The following is a 17198-nucleotide window of genomic DNA, read 5'->3' on the forward strand; positions in this document are numbered from 1 at the left end:
CTCGCTGTTTTATCTATGGAACAACGTAAAGCACATGCATTCAGAACTTTGTTTCATTGCCTGAATACTTTATTATGTACATTGACTTCTTCTTCCTTCCAAAGACAGAATCTCAATCTCAGAGCTAGAGTGTAATCACTTGAATGCTGAGTGTCCTCTTCTATTGGTTTTTAGGCATTTGCTGTTTCTTTTTAACAACAGAGGAAGAGAGAAGTCCTGTTGCTCTAATATGCTATTCCAAACAATGCTGGACTGTGAGGCTGCCAACTCTGGCATCAGTTAAGTCAGGATCAGGGTGCATTGGATAGTGAGTCAGGAGGCACAATCCAACTAATACATATCTCATACTGATTAAAATAAATGAATGCTCTGTATCTCTAACTGGTGTCAAAAGACATTTACAGTTTTTCTAGCCTGTTTCCCACGTCTGCCTGGCACTGAGACTGCCAGGATCAATGGTCCAATTTTAGTTCCACTTTCTTCTTCCCTCGTTCCCTGCATTCAGCTCTTCGGAAGTGAGTTAATAATGTAAAATCTGGCTGAATTAAATTCATTTAACTGTGCTGCCAATTCTCTTCCCTTCATGCATTTTTAAAGAGATCTCAAACCGGTGATGGATTTCTAATGCTCTTGGAAAAGAAAGCAAGGATGAGACAGTAAACCTGAATGGGATAAATTGTTTATTATAATTACTCTGTTGAATTATCTCACTTCATACCCAGAAGGAAGAGGAAATATCAACCTCTTTAGACTTTGCAAAGGGCAATATGAGTGGTGGAAAAAAAATTGTAGAAACTGCCTCTTCAGTCAGTCAAAGAAGCGACATAGCACAGCTTCACTTGGAAAGCTGTGAACAGTAAAATACGAGGTGGGAGAGGGGTCTGTTTCTATAGCAACCTAGCATATTTCATCTAGGGCAATGATTTTTTTCAACTTACAGTTAGAAATAAATTAGCAACCAGGCCTCAGACTGTGCTTGCATTTGACACTGTAAGTATGTGAACTACCTGAAAATATGGTCTAATTTGAACTCTATTTTTCAGTCTTATGTTGTCTCCCATTCTTTCCAAAGGCTGTTGGCTTATTAAACTGACTGATGGAATTAGAGTCTAGAATCTTAAAGTAATGTTTAGAAGAAGAGCAAAAGACAACATTTCTGTCAGATATCTCATAACAAAAGGTTATGATTTTAGTGAGCAGAGACCTTTTCATGAGGGAATATTCCTGGAAATTAAATACCCATGTATTTATTAACTTGGCTGAGTTTGTTGGCATTTAATTGTTAAAGTCATCTGCTTTCAAAGCCAGGTGTTAGGAAGACATTGTTCTTGGCCCTTTTCTTTGGAACTTCTAGTCACAAAATTTTTCCCCCCATGGGAAACAAACAGCACCTGGAATTTGATTTTATTTCCTACCTTCCTACTTGCAATATCTGTTCTTGTAGAGCTGTCTTGTTTATCCTGCCTATAAAATGGTTCTAATGGTGTCATTGGTTTTTGACTTAGTTCTCTAGTTTACATTTTAATGGCAATCCAGAGAGTTGAAAGACTCTGCATTCTGATTCCACACTTGCATGTACTTGGTTCCTTCCATCGAACCAGGGATTGCCCTGTTGTCAGATATGTTGCTTGTCACCACACAGTTCCTGAGACATCCTTTGTGCAATTCAGACGCAAGTTGCAATGGCTCTGGAAACCATGTTCCTGTTAATTTCACATTTGGCAAGACGACTCTGGAAATCCAGCACACGGCAGTGGTGCAAATCTGGGTGGTTTATTCAGTCTTTCACCTGGCAAAATTTAACATTTGTGGAGCTTTAAGAGTATAAATATTCTTAATAATATGGAAAATACTTTTTCTATTAATAATGCAGCACACTCTGCCCTGTTGTCTCTGGCTCCTTTGGCGGACTCAAAAATGAAAGAAAAAAATACCGTCTTGTGCTTTTACACAAATCCCAAGCACCTCTGGAGAGACTCTGTAGATCAACCAATGACGGGGAAAGATTGAAAGTCGAGATGCAGGATTTGAGAGGGGTTTTCTATTACTCTGAGTTTTCCTCTTTTTTTGTTATCCACCAACCATGGACTCCCCCACTCTTGAGGGTTCAGATCCTAAAAGTCCCTCACACAGACTCTGAGTAAATTATTGGCAATTAAAAAAGCCGGATTCCCTTCCTACTCTCAAAGCCAAATGGAGGTTTTGTGCTATGTCAATGCACGAGCAACTTGTAAATTTGACAGAGCCACATCCTGATGTTTTCACCTCCAAATGGGTTATTGAGGTTCATTAAATCCACCCAAGCCCCCCATCTTCCCACCACTTAAAAAGTAAACTCTTCTGGTACCCTGTCTGCCCACATATTGTTGTTGTTTAGTCACTAAGTCATGTCCAACTCTCTGCAACCCCATGGTCAGCAGCATGCAGGCTTCCCTGTCCTCCACTATCTCCTGGAGTTGGCTCAAGTTCATGTCCATTGAGTCAATGATGCTATCTAACCATCTCATCCTCTGCTATCCTCTTCTCCTTTTGCCTTCAATATTTCCCAGTATCAGGGCCTTTTTCCAATGAGTCAGCTCTTCCCATCAGGTGGCCAAAGTACTGGAGCTTCAGCTTCAGCATCAATCCTTCCAAAGAATATCCAGGGTTAATTTCCTTTGGGATTGACTTGTTTTGTCTCCTTGCAGTTCAAGGGACTCTCAAGAGTCTTTGTAATTTACCATGTCTCTTACACCATCACAGAGTATCATAAAACTGAAGACTTTAAAACACCATTTTCATTTTGCTCAGGATATTGTAGATCTGGAGTTCAGGGCCGGCTTAGGTGGGAATTTTTTCTCTAATCCATGTGGCACAGGCTGCGGCAGCTAAGGCCAGAGCCTCCACTTCCAAGATGGCTTCTTCAGTCACATTTCTGGTGTCTCAGTGCTTCTTGGCCTCTCTAGCTCCCCAAATCTATCACATCCTCACAGCATGGTAGTCTCAGAGTAGATCATTTTGTTACAGAGTCCACAACTTTCTCCAGAGTGAACGTCCCAGGAGATTCAGGTAGAAGCCACAAGACTTCTCATGGTTTAGCCCAGAATATAACTTAAGATATATTCTATCAGCTAAGCAAGTCACTAAAGCCCACCCAGATTCAAAGGCAGAGAAGTTAGACTCCTCTCAATGGCAGGAGTAGCAAAGAAATTGTGGCCATTTGAAATTGACCACGTCTCTGTTTCGGAGATCTGAAATAGGGCAGCATTCTTGAAACTCCCGTTTTGTTTTGTTTCTCATTTTTTAAGATCATTTTTAAAAATGTGGACCATTATTAAAGACTTTATTGATTTTTTTTACAGTATTGCTTCTGTTTTATGGTTTGATTGTTTTGACCTTGAGGCATGTGGGGTCTTAGCTCCCCTACCAGGGATCAAACCCATACCCCCTGCACTGAAAGGTGAAGTCGTAACCACTGGACTACCAGGGAAGTCTCCAGCTCCTGCATTTTCTTATTCCAACTAAATCTTCCATCTTCTTTGAGTTCTGGCCTCATTCCTTCCCTAAAATAGCCCTCTCTATGATGATAAAGCATTATTCTGACTCACTACATCCCATAGAAGTTGTTCATCTCAGCTTACTGATTGCCAGAGCATTCTCTATGTTGACCAATCCATTTTTCTTTGGCTTCCATGACATAATGCTCCTGATTCTCTTTCTACATCTTTGACCCTATCTTGTTTCTTTTGCAGATCATCCTCTTCTACTTGCTAATTACATATTAGGTTCCAAGAATTAGGGTCTCAGAATCTTCTGTTGTATTCTAGATCAAGCAGGTTGGCAAATTAGAGCCCACAGTCCAATCACCTGTTTTTGTAAATAAAGTTCTATTTAAATCATCACCATTTACTTATGTATTGTTTCTGGCTGTTTTTAAAGCTACAGTAGCAGAGTGACAGGGACTGTATGGCTTGTAAGCCTGTAATATTTACTACTTGGCCCATGTAGAAAACATTTGCCAACCCCTCCTCTAGAACCAATGGTTATTAAAATGTGATATCCAGATTAGCAGCATTAGCATTCCCTGGCATATGTTTAGAAATGCAAATTCTCAGGCCCTATCCCAGACCTTCTGACCCAGTGACTTATGTTTTACAAGCCCTCCAGGTGATTCTGATACATGCTCAAGTTTGATAATCAGTGCTCCAGATAGTAATACAGAGAGAAAGCCAGACCTAACAGAGGTGGGGATGCAGCCACCAACTACATCTGCCAAATTTGAGCTGGGATGGTGCAGACTGAGCATCTCAGCCACAGGTAGGAGCAACAGGAGCACAGGAAATCTGCTTCAGCCCAGAGCTAGAGACAGCAGCCAGGGCAACCCCACAAGCCTGTGGATCCTTCTCTTCTTATTCTTTTCACCCAGGCAGAGTAGGTAAAGAAGTAGGAACTTGAAGTAGCACCTCTGGCTCTGTGGAGGGGATTGTGTATTGTAGCTTGGGGTAAATTTATAATTTTAAGTGTGACCTGAAGAATAAGCAATATGATTTGTTATGTTCCTACATGTGAGGCATGGTAAAGAATCTGCCTGCAATGCAGGAGACCCAGGTTCAATCCCTGAGTCTGGAAGATCCCCAGAGGAAGACATGGCAACCCACTCCAGTATTCTTTCCTGGAGAATCCCATGGACAGAGGAGCCTGGCAGGCTACAGTCCATGGGGTTGCAAAGAGTCAAACATGACTGAGCACACACACATCTTTTCCTCTGTGCTCTGGGAGAATTTCTAAATTTTTTCTGCTTATATTTTGCATTCAATTTTCTGCTTAGTCAATTTTTCTAGTTATGGTTTCCAATGTAGATTTTCATTCTATTAACTCCTTTTGAGTACGCTTGTAAACTTTTCATATGCAACACTTCTTTTCTTTTTATCTTATCCTACCTTTTTTATCATAAATCTGTTCTAGATTAACATTAGCATGAATGTTATCAATTTTATTGAGATCAGAACAGAAATTTTCTAAAATTTTCTTTCAGTTTCTGCTATGATTACATGTCATTGAATCTGTTCCCTTTTCTGAATTGTCCAGGGAATACATTTTATTATAAGTAGACTAGAAAATTTCCTAGGCCCTGCATTTTCAACTGTTTTATTTCCAATCATACCAAATGAGAAGAAATCTATACTGGCCCCATGTTTGTAGCAGGTAGGGGCTTGATCACCCTTATTTGCTTCAACTGTCTACTTGGAAGCTGAGAGAATTCCCTTCTCAGCTATAAAGGCAGATGCTAGTTTGATTTGCATAACCCTGAGCCCCAAATCCATTACTCTGTAAGCATTCATTTCTTATAGATCTGCCAAACTGGAAGGGAAACTTTTCCTTTTCAATTGCATCATTCTTTGACTCTGAAGAATGTATGAGTGATGGTGGTATTGGAGGAGGAGGAGAAGGAGGAGAAAATAATCTTAGTGACTCTATTGGGTACTTCTGTAACATCTTTATATTAATTATCTGATTTACCTCTCTTAAGAACTCTGTGAGAAAGCTACAATTCTTATTTGATATTACTTATAAGGACCCTAAGTTTTGACTAAATTAAGTAACTCAAAATCTTGGGACAAGTAGTAAGAAGAGGTAGGACTCCACCTCAGGTCTGTCTGATTTCAGTCTATTCCTGACCATCATGCAATGCTTTATTCCATAGAAGTTATTTTTGACCACGATGGTTCATGCCACTCTACCCTTGTCCTCTTTGCACATAGCATGCTTTGCCCTAGAGGGTATCTCAGGATTCCTTGGTCCATTTTTAATCCTCCCCACTGCTTTGAACCATCATGTTGCACATATGCTATGCTAAGTCACTTCAGTTGTGTCCGACTCTGTGTGACCCCACAGATGGCAGCCCACCAGGCTCCCCCGTCCCTGGGATTCTCCAGGCAAGAACACTGGAGTGGGTTGCCATTTCCTTCTCCAATGCATGAAAGTGAAAAGTGAAAGTCAAGTTGCTCAGTCGTGTCTGACTCTTAGAGACCCCATGGACTGCAACCTTCCAGGCTCCTCCATCCATGGGATTTTCCAGGCAAGAGTACTGGAGTGGGGTGCCATTGCCTTCTCCGTCATGTTGCACATGGACCTACATAAAAGGAGGCTGGAGAAGGTGTTGGGAGAATGATGCCTCCTCTGCACTTGCAGATAGTCCCTGTGAAGTTAAAAGAGTGACACTGGCTTTTGTCCTACTATAACTTTGTGCTCTGAGCTGAAGGCAGAAAGTGGTGGTGGTCTTAACCTTCTTCCATTCACTTCTAAGCTGTCCTAACCTTCTTCCACTCACTTCCAAGCTGTGCTTTTCTGCTCAGAGTTTGAGCATGCCTTGATTATTGATTGTGTTTCCTAATCCACACTTACATGTTATGAAATTGATGAAAGTTTCTCCCTGCTTACACAAGCTGCTGGAAACCTCTCCCTGGTTTATTGTGCTATCTTATTCTCAGAATTCATTTATCATGCTACCATAATGTTTCCCTTTTGTTAAGTTACTATACATTTTTGAAATGAATCTGAGAAGACGTTGAATTAAATGCTTTAGCTAGCTATCATTGTGGTGCTAAACCTTCACTCTCTTCGCCGTGTTTGTTCTTTAATAATATTCCAGGAAGAAGAAAACATTAAAAATTGCTATCTTTGATGCTATCGTTGTATTGATATTCATTCAAATGAAAAAAAAATATTTATGAAGCACTAAGAATGTGCAAAGTGCTGTGCTCAGCGATTTGAAGCTGTATAGAGAATCAAAATCCTTACCTTCAAATGCTTAGGAGGAGGGACAGATATATCTATTATTCACTGTGTCTTTTTTATATTCCATTTGTCACATTTTAGCAAAGTCTTAAGGGAGATCAGAAGGGGAAGGAGTTCTTTTCTTTTTTTTTTTTTTTCAACTTTTAACTTTATATTGGAGTCTAATCTATTAGCAATGTTATGATAGTTTCTGGTGGACAGCAAAGCATCTCAGTGATACATATACATGTGTCTATTCTCCTCCAAACTTCCGACCTATCTGGGGTGCCACATAACACTGAGCAGAGTTCCCCATGCTATACAGTAGGTCCTTGTTGGTTAACCATTTTAAATATAGCAGACTGTTGATGCTGATCCCAAACTGCCTATCTGTTTTCCCCATTCTTCCCCCATGACAACTGTAAGTTCATTCTCTGAGTCTGTTCTGTTTCATAAATAAGTTCATTTTTATCATTTTTTAAGATTCCACATATAAGTGATATCATCTGCTGTTTGTCTTTCTTTGTCTTACTTCACTCAGCATGACAATCTCTAAGTCCTTCCATGTTGCTGTGAATGGCATTATTCTATTCCTTTTAATGGCCAAAGAGTTATTTTCTATGGGGTCACTGGAAAAGGATTTCCAAGAAATCTTAGGTTGGATTCCCCTAGAAGCAGAGACCGAGAGTAGTATTTCAACACAAGGTTTATTTGGGAGGTGGTCTCAGGAAGCCAAAGAGGGTGCTAGGCATGTCACTTGTTATGGGCAATTGGGGCCCAGTCCCATTGGGGATATAATTGGGAGGTGGTGAAGAGCACATATCAGTGTTGTTCTACTTGAAGAGGAAGGAAGATGAGATATTGTTTTACCAAATCCTCATCATTGTTTGAGAGTTCTGCCCAGCGGTGTTAACTTTCCAGTACTTCTGAGCTGTCCCACATATGGGCTAGTCCATTCCTGTCCAATCATTGAAAGGTCTCAGACAGAGAGCTATAAACTTGCGTGGTGCATGGAGACAGAATTTGGCTGAGGCGCACACAGCATCTGCTTCCCTGGAGGAGGTGGTATTTAAATTGAACCTTAGACGATGTCGTGATATGAGGATAAGCATTTTAGCATACAAGAGTAGGAAGGACTAAGGCAGCATGTGTGTGGTCCATGGCAAATATAATAAAGCACCAAAGTTTGAATATGATTCATATTTTTAAAATTAGAGGAAATTCAAGGTTATACCTATAAATATTCATTCTCACCCCCTTGCTTTGAGTGGGAGAGAACTTAGTTCTCAAGAGTTTGCTCAGAGGGAATCGTGCCTCACCAGCAGCCTGTTACCTCCAGTTAATATCTGGGTTGTTTTGACTTGTGACACTGTTTTACTTCTCTGCAGAATTTTGGGGTTTGTCAACATCTAGACATGGCTACATGAGTTGTTTTGTTGCACATGGGCGTACATACCTTATATGTATCGCTTTGGGGCAAAGGTTAAGAACTGTTGATCCAAGGCTTGAAAACGTTAGTTGGGTTCAAGAAAAAACAAATAACCTGGTGGTTGTGGCATAGGTTGTAGCGTGTAGGGATGGGGGCTGAGGGTAGATGAGGAAGGGAAAGGAGAGTTGTATATGGTTGTCTAATAATTTCAATGATAAATATATGTTGTAAATTAGCAATGAATATATACAAATAAATTATATATAATATTACATATTTTATATATGTGTATGTATGCATGCATGCGTGCTAAGTCACTTCAGTCATGTCAGACTCTTTGTGACCCTATGGACTGTCCATGGGAGTCTCCAGGCAAGAATATTGGAGAGAGTGACCGTGCCCTCCTCCAGGGGATCTTCCCAACTCAGGGATCGAACCCATGTCTCCTACATCTCCTGCATTGGCAGGCGGGTTCTTTACCACTAGCGCACTGGGAAGCCCCTATATATACGTGTGTATATGTATACATATTACTCGTTTCTAGCTTAATTCAGTCATGTGTTGACAGGTCTTAAACCCAGAATTGCTAAAATGATGAAGAGGAACTACACATCACAGGAGTGAAGATGGTTCATGGAGAATTTCCTTTTACTTGCATGTAGGAGGGAGGAGAAATATCAAATCATATTTTCTACTTCATAAGATGCATCAACACCCTGTCAATAACACCCATATGAAGTTTCATTTGAACTTTAGAAAATATTGAAATTTTTATCAATAGGTTGGGGACCTGCATCACAATTTGCCCTTGTTTGAAAATGTTTCATTCTGGACAGCAATCACCACTGATAATAGACTCCTGTGAGTCCCTGAAGCTTTGGGGAAGCTGAGTAACAGCCACTGCTTTTCTTTGCCCAAATTTCCCATGGGGCACAAGGCTGTCAGCTGTGAACAGGTGAGGTTTATTTTTTAAAACATCTTCGTTTCCAGTTTGCACCACTTGGCAGAGTATTTTGTGTCATGTGAGTACGTGGAAGGCTGAGTATATAGAGTCCTTGCGTCAGAGTTAGACTTGGACACCTGGATTGTCACAGAAGTGGTAATGACATTCTTCCGAGGGAAGTTAATGAAACAGTGACAGTGCATAGAATTTCTGTTTAGAGAGAAAAGCAAAAAGATGAATGAATCTTGTTACAAATATAATATGTATATTATAGAGTCCTGTCAAGGGACAGGACGTAGTACCCTCTTCAAAGTTGCCTCTTCAGTTTTCAAAGTTCATCTTCATCCGGGGTCAGAGGAAGTTTCATATCATTTCTGTTTCAATTGTCCAGCCATCAGTGCAAACCTCGCTCCTCCCTGGTGGCTCTGTGACCGCTGGTTCAACATCTGAACACCCTAAACCCATTTTCTCAGGGCTGTTAGTTCAGAAAAGCCACGGTTAGTTTGTAATGGGACCAGCCACACTTCCCTTTGACATCCTGTGCTTCTTTTTTTTTTTTTTTTTTTTAGTTCATTCATTTATTTATTTCTTTTTTTCTTTATTTTTTTTACATTTTATTTTTTTAAATTTTATTTTATTTTTAAACTTTACAATATTGTGTTAGTTTTGCCAAATATCGAAATGAATCTGCCACAGGTATACATGTGTTCCCCATCCTGAACCCTCCTCCCTCCTCCCTCCCCATACCATCCCTCTGGGTCATCCCAGTGCACCAGCCCCAAGCATCCAGTATCATGCATCGAACCTGGACTGGCGACTCGTTTCATACATGATATTATACATGCTTCAATGCCATTCTCCCAAATCTTCCCACCCTCTCCCTCTCCCACAGAGTCCATAAGACTGTTCTATACATCAGTGTCTCTTTTGCTGTCTCGTACACAGGGTTATTGTTACCATCTTTCTAAATTCCATATATATGCGTTAGTATACTGTATTGGTGTTTTCTTTCTGGCTTACTTCACTCTGTATAATAGGTTCCAGTTTCATCCACCTCATTAGAACTGATTCAAATGTATTCTTTTTAATGGCTGAGTAATACTCCATTGTGTATATGTACCACAGCTTTCTTATCCATTCATCTGCTGATGGACATCTAGGTTGCTCCCATGTCCTGGCTATTATAAACAGTGCTGTGATGAACATTAGGGTAATCTCAAAAATATACAAGCAACTCCTACAGCTCAACTCCAGAAAAATAAATGACCCAATCAAAAAATGGGCCAAAGAACTAAATGGACATTTCTCCAAAGAAGACATACAGATGGCTAACAAACACATGAAAAGATGCTCAACATCACTCATTATCAGAGAAATGCAAATCAAAACCACTATGAGGTACCATTTCATGCCAGTCAGAATGGCTGCGATCCAAAAGTCTACAAGCAATAAATGCTGGAGAGGGTGTGGAGAAAAGGGAACCCTCTTACACTCTGGTGGGAATGCAAACTAGTACAGCCACTATGGAGAACAGTGTAGAGATTCCTTAAAAAGCTGGAAATAAAACTACCTTATGATCCAGCAATCCCACTGCTGGGCATACACACTGAGGAAACCAGAAGGGAAAAACACATGTGTACCCCAATGTTCATCCTGTGCTTCTGTTTGTTACTGATACTATGTCTCCACACAAGCAGGAAGGGTAGGATAAATTTTACTGAAGGACCAGGGGAAAAAATCTATTTATGATGGGAACAACTTAAAATTCAGTGCTATATCATGATTTTTTCCAGTTTTTTTGGAGACAGTCTGGTAAGTTGAACTTCTCACAGGCAAGTTATCAACTCCATCCTTGTTCCTGACCTGTCTTTCCCCATTTGCGCTCTCAAAAGATGAAAAGGAAGTATCTTCCTTTCTCTCCAATTGTTCTTTCCTTCTCAACCAAATTATTATTTTCCATTAGCATTCAAAGAGTATTGAGGTCCTCTTTTTTTATTCTCCATCCCCATTATTTGCCATTGGATCTGTTTGGAAAAATAATTAGGCCCCTTGTTTTGCTTTTTGCCTTGTACCAGTTAGTTTCTTAGTGACCAAGAAAGAAACTTGAGACTACTGCCTTATTCGCTGATGATCTTCATTTCTCCAATCATTTTCTTTCTTTTGAGGAGGAGAGGAGAGATAATTTGTAAACTTTTTTTTTTAAAAAGAGGATGATGTAAGACTTTTGGAGTGATGCTGTTCTTTTCTGAACTTTAAATATAATCAATGGAAATTGATTTCCATTGTGGGAACTGATCATAGACTCCTACACTCCCCCAACTGTTTTCCTGTGTTTCCTGGTACAAACTTTCCTATGGCCCCTATACCACTAGTTTAGACTTATCTATCCATTGGCCAAATGCCATACTGCATGGGTTTTTGTCCCTCCAGAGCCCAATATTAAGAAAGGCACATAACTAGTAATAAATGTTTGTTGGATGGATTTGTGTCCAAGCTATTATCCACTCTCTGAAAGAGTGCCATTTAAAGAATTCTAGAACAATGAGATTCCCATTTTGAAAAGCTTCCAGAAACCTATTCCAACAGTCACTACTGGGGAGAAAGGGGATGCAAAGAAGAGGATCAACATTTAGGGACTATTGACTCTGTATCACATACAAGCATAATACACTTGACACCATTTATTCTTTAAAATAGTCTTATTACTGATGAGGAACATAAAATAAAATAAAATAACATAAAATTAAGAATTTTGCAGGCCATGAGACAGACCTGAGATACAAACCTGGGACTATCTTCAAGGCTCAAACCTTTCCCATTTGATTTCCCCTTAATCATCCCCCAATAGAGAAAGAGACTAATCTTTATAACATTGCTAGATTAATTTTCTCCAAGCTTTGTTTTTGCTCACGTGTCCCTAATCATTCCCCTTCATCTAACATTAGAGTCAATACTACTCAGCTTGAATGGCAAGGCAGTATAACCCAGTTTAAACAACTTCTGTTGTCTTCTGTGTGTCACTGTCAAGAGGGCCTCTATATTTTCCTACTTAACCTCATGGAACTGTTCTCTAAAATGGGCATAATAATAGTGTATTAGTCATTTAGGGGTGCTATAACAAAATGCCAAAAACTGGGTGGCTGATCTACAATAGAAATGTATTTCTCACAGCTCTGCAGGCTGAAAGTACAACATTAGAGTGTCAGCATCATTGGGTTCTAGAAAGAGTCCTCTTCCCAGTTGCAAAGTGCTGGATTCTTGTATACTCACAGGGTAAAAAGAGCACTTGCTAGCTCTATGACCTCTTCTTATAAGGACGCAAATTCCATACATGAAGGCTCTACCACCCTGACCTCATTATTTTCCAAAGGTTCCATCTCCAATCCCCATCACATTAGAATTAGGGTTTCACCAATGAATTTGGTTGGGGGGAGGCACAAACATTCAGTCCATTGCAAGTAGTATCACTATTTAGCTCATATGATTTTTAAGGTTTAAATAATATAATACATATAAAGTGCTCAGCACAGTAAACCTTAAGGACTTGGTAAATGTAAGATAATATTACTATGTGTTGTTGTTATTAATAGAACTTTACCACACTCTTCCTTTCTAACCTTTGTGGGTTTTTTCCCCCCAAAACGTTCATTATAACACAAACTTGCCTCCAGTTAGCCTGGACTCCCCATGCTTTGCCAGACACTATGATTATCCCTGCCTTTATTCTTTTGCTTAAACTAACATCTGTTCCTTTCTATCTGCTCATGCAAATATAATCAATTTTTTCACTTTCTCCAGTGAAAAAGTGGAGATTTTTCACTTTCTCCACTTTCACCAGTAGCAAAGCTGGTCATGCCAAATAACCATCCTGTGGATTTTAGTTGGCTTCTTTCCCAAGTTACCTTGTGACAGATTACTCAAGGTGCAAAGTGACTATGGCAGCAAGAACAGGGAGTAGGCATGGGCTCAACCACATTGACTTTACCTTACTCAGGCTGCTCTGGCTACCATCACTATAGAGTGGCCTGTCTTCCAACACTGGAGGGGGCAGGTAGGGGAGATCAGCCAGCTGTTTAGTGGGAGACTGATTACTTTCAACCTCTTTCATCATAGAGAGAGCAGCAATTTGTTGTCACTGGACTATATTTGGGTTGGCCAAAAAGTTCATTTGGGTTTACAAATACCCCCAAATGAACTTTTTGGCCAGCCAATATATGTATTCTGAATATAGATTGCCATTCCTGCCAATGATACTATTGCCAGTACAACCATTCATAGATTTACATAATGAACTATTCACTATCAAATTTTTTTTTCACATAACATTGATTTCCATCAAACATCTAATTTTTCAGGAAAAGAAATGTGGCTTGGCCTCTTGACCCTGAAATTCACTCCTCTTTGCCACGTGCTCCCTTACTCAAAAAGCAGATGGTTTCCTCGAAGGTTGACATAGCTTACTGAAGATATGGCTATGATGCCAATTACAGAAGGAACTTGTATCTATGAGGCTGGGGAACTCAAGGATGTGATATGCTTTCTACCAATGACCAATATTGGTACCATTTCCCCATAGCCAAAGTGTTGTTGTTCAGTCGCAAAGTTGTGTCTGACTCTTTAGAATCCCATGGACTGTAGCCCTCCAGGCTCCTCTGTCCATGGGATTTCCTGGGCAAGAATATTAGAGTGGGTAGTCATTCCCTTTTCCAGAGAATCTTCCCAACCCAGGGATAGAACCCAGGTCTCCTGCGTTGCAGGCAGATTCTTTACCATCTGAGTCACCAGGAAGCCTACTTTGCATAGAGTGGGTAGCAAAAGTCAATGAAACTTGCAGCAACATGGATGAACCTAGAGATTATCATACTAAGAGAAGTAAGCCAGGCAGAGAAAGACAAATATCATATGATATCACCTACATGTAGAATCAAGGGAAAATGATACAAATGAACTTACGTACGAAACAGAAATAGATCCACAGACATGGAAAAGAAACTTATGGTTACCAAAGGGAAAATGGGAAAAGGAATAAATTAGGAGTTTGTGTTTAATAGTACTATATATAGTAGACAAACAAGGACCTACCATATAGCACAGGGAACTACACTTGAAATTTAAGGGAAAAGAATCTGAAAACCATATATGTATGCATGATACATATACATATACATACATATATATATATATATATATATATAACTGCATCACTTTGCTATACACATGAAACTAGCACAACATTGTAAATCAGCTATATTTTAATTTAAAAAAAGGAACAACCAGCAAAAAAAGTCAATGAAACAAGTGTTGTTACAATTGAAGTAACATCTCTGCTCCCCCTACATTTGTGCCCATTGGCTGGAAAGTTGTGGGGAAACTTACATTACAAATAACTGAACTTGAATTCTCAAATAGGTCCAAAAACACAGATCATTTTGAATAAACTCACTTCCCGAAACAGTAAATTATTTTCCTCTGTTGATCCTTTTTTTATTGTGAAAATATTTTGGACTTGAGAAATATAGTGACAAGATGATTATAATCTTATTAATATAGTTGTGAATTTTTAAATTGAAGATTATGCTTTATAGTATTTGCAAATGAGCTTCTAAAATCATAAGCAAAGCTTTTCCCCTTTCTGGAAAATTCTCACTTCAAAGCTAATATGAAATCTTTTTCAAAAAGAAAGATTCAGCAAAGAAACAGTGTTAATGGATATACCTAAGGACAATTTAGTGGAACAAAGAGACATATGTATTTTATGTGCTAACCCTTTTTGTCAATTTTCCTGCTTTGCTGAAAAGTTCATTTTCAAAACATCAGTGCTCTATCATTTGACAGCTTGCTGCTTCTGAAACTCTAAACTTCTGGTGTGCAGCTAATGTATGTACATTTAGAAAGCACAGGATCTGAATTCATATGTATGCAACTCTTAAATTACAAGATGCTGTCAAGTACTGACTTTTATGGTTGATAGCTTTAATATTACTATTTGTGTCTCTATAAATTATTTTTGCAGAAACCCCAAAAGAGGAAAATCCAAGTTTTATTAATAGATATACTAAGTATCACACTCACAACATAATTGATATGAATATCAATAGCATGATTTTAATAACATCAAACATTTTAGTGTCATAGGGAGATGTCTTTTAAATGTGGAATGTAAGTGGTGCAGTGAATCAGGGGCAGGATCTTAGGAGGAAATACTTGACTTGATCTATGAACAGAAGAATCAGAAAACCATATGAGACAGCAATAGAAATCATCCCAAATATTCACACTTAACATGACCTTGAATTTCACATCCCCAAACCATTAATAGATGGGCCACCACGAGGTCACCAAGATTTCTAGAACTATGCAAACAACAGTTATTTGTTTTTCTCCTTAAATGATGTATGGAAAAAATTGTGTGTGTGTGTGTGTGTGTGTTGGGAAATGGAGAAGGGGTGCTTGATTGAAGAGATTTCTTTGTAGAATTTCCTTCTGAAAGCACTTTTAGGAATGTTTTTTTTTAATATAAATTTTTTTATTTTAATTGGAGGTTAATTACTTTACAATATTGTATTGGTTTTGCCATACATCAACATGAATCCACCACAGGTATACATGTGGCTTCTCTCTAGACTTGAAGCCTGGCTTTCCAACAATGGAGAAGGAAGAAGGGGAAAGGAGAAAGGGGGAAGGGAGAAAGAGTCTTTGCCAGAGATTTTTGGAGGGTGAAGGAGAGACCAACATAATATAGACATGCCATAGGGCCAAAGATCCCTTAATGGAATTCTGAGCTAATTAAGTTTGAGAGAAGCACTTGCAGAGTGAGGCCTGAAGCCAGAGTTCCACACAGTGTTCATCCTTTCTGTAATTTGACTCATGGAAAAGGGACCACTGAATGAACCAAGGCCAAAGGTGAGGTAGAGAAATTGATCTTTAACACTGCCCATTCATTCTCTCCTCTCCCTTCCTCACTTCAAACTCTCCAATTTCAGTCTGCCCTCCAATTACTCAGGACTCCTCAGTTGTTTCCTAACCAGATATATGCTCCTTGGGCAGTACCACGTGGAATTTGACTATTTCACCCTCAGCCCTCATTTTGTTTTACCCTAATGAAACTATCCTTCCTGAAGTTCACTCCCCCCGAGTCTTACTCTTTATAAATAAAGCAATCAGGAACATTGATTCAATATGTTATACTTTATCTAATATGCTTACATCTTAACAGAATCTCTCAGAGCCTCAAGCAAAGAATAGATTCAAACTGTGGTCATTTTTAGTTGAGCAGCTTGATTGGGGAACTATGTGGGAGGGAGGAGATTTCTTGATTTTCCTCAAACCACACCATATAGCTAGCTGTCTATTTTGCCTAAGCATAAGCCCATCCTTCATCCATTATCCCCAGGGGCTCCACTTGCTGTGTCTAGTTCACTGTCACGTATAATGTGATACTCAGTATACTGTACTCAGTTTATGTTACTTCTCATCTACCAGGTCTCTCCTGGACCTTGTCACATCCCTTGCTTGCCAGTAGGAGTGGCCCTAAGGAAAGGCCTTTCTTAGCACTTGTGTTTTTCCTGGCATCTTTAACACTGGATGCCCCTCTTGCCATAATCAGAGGAGCCCCCACATGCTGAGCTGACTGATAAAGGGAAACCACCATGCCAGCACATTGGACTGGGCCCCACAAAAGACCTGTTTTCCTAGGGGTTTCCCAGGAGGCCCAGGTAACTTAACCCAGAAGTGTAAATAAGCTAATGTCTTGTAGACCAATAAGAAACTGGAGATGGGAAGAAGTTATTGTTCTTCCTTTTCCCCCTAATGTACTGTTTTAAGACCTGCAGCCTCTCTGGACCCATTCTATGTGAGTGAGTTGTGTTTTGCTGTGTGGCTTTGGTCAGTCCCATGATGCACCATCTTTTATTTGCCCTCTTTCCTTCCCAGCTTCACTTCCATTTTTTTCCCTTCTTCTTGCTAACTTGGGACTGTCGTTCAGTTGATCAGTTGTGTCCAACTCTTTGCAACCCCGTGGACTGCAGCACACCAGGTTTCTCTGTCCTTAACCACCTCCTGGAGTTTGCT

Source organism: Bos indicus x Bos taurus, chromosome X (assembly GCF_003369695.1).
Source record: "Bos indicus x Bos taurus breed Angus x Brahman F1 hybrid chromosome X, Bos_hybrid_MaternalHap_v2.0, whole genome shotgun sequence".
NCBI classification, from domain to species: domain Eukaryota; kingdom Metazoa; phylum Chordata; class Mammalia; order Artiodactyla; family Bovidae; genus Bos; species Bos indicus x Bos taurus.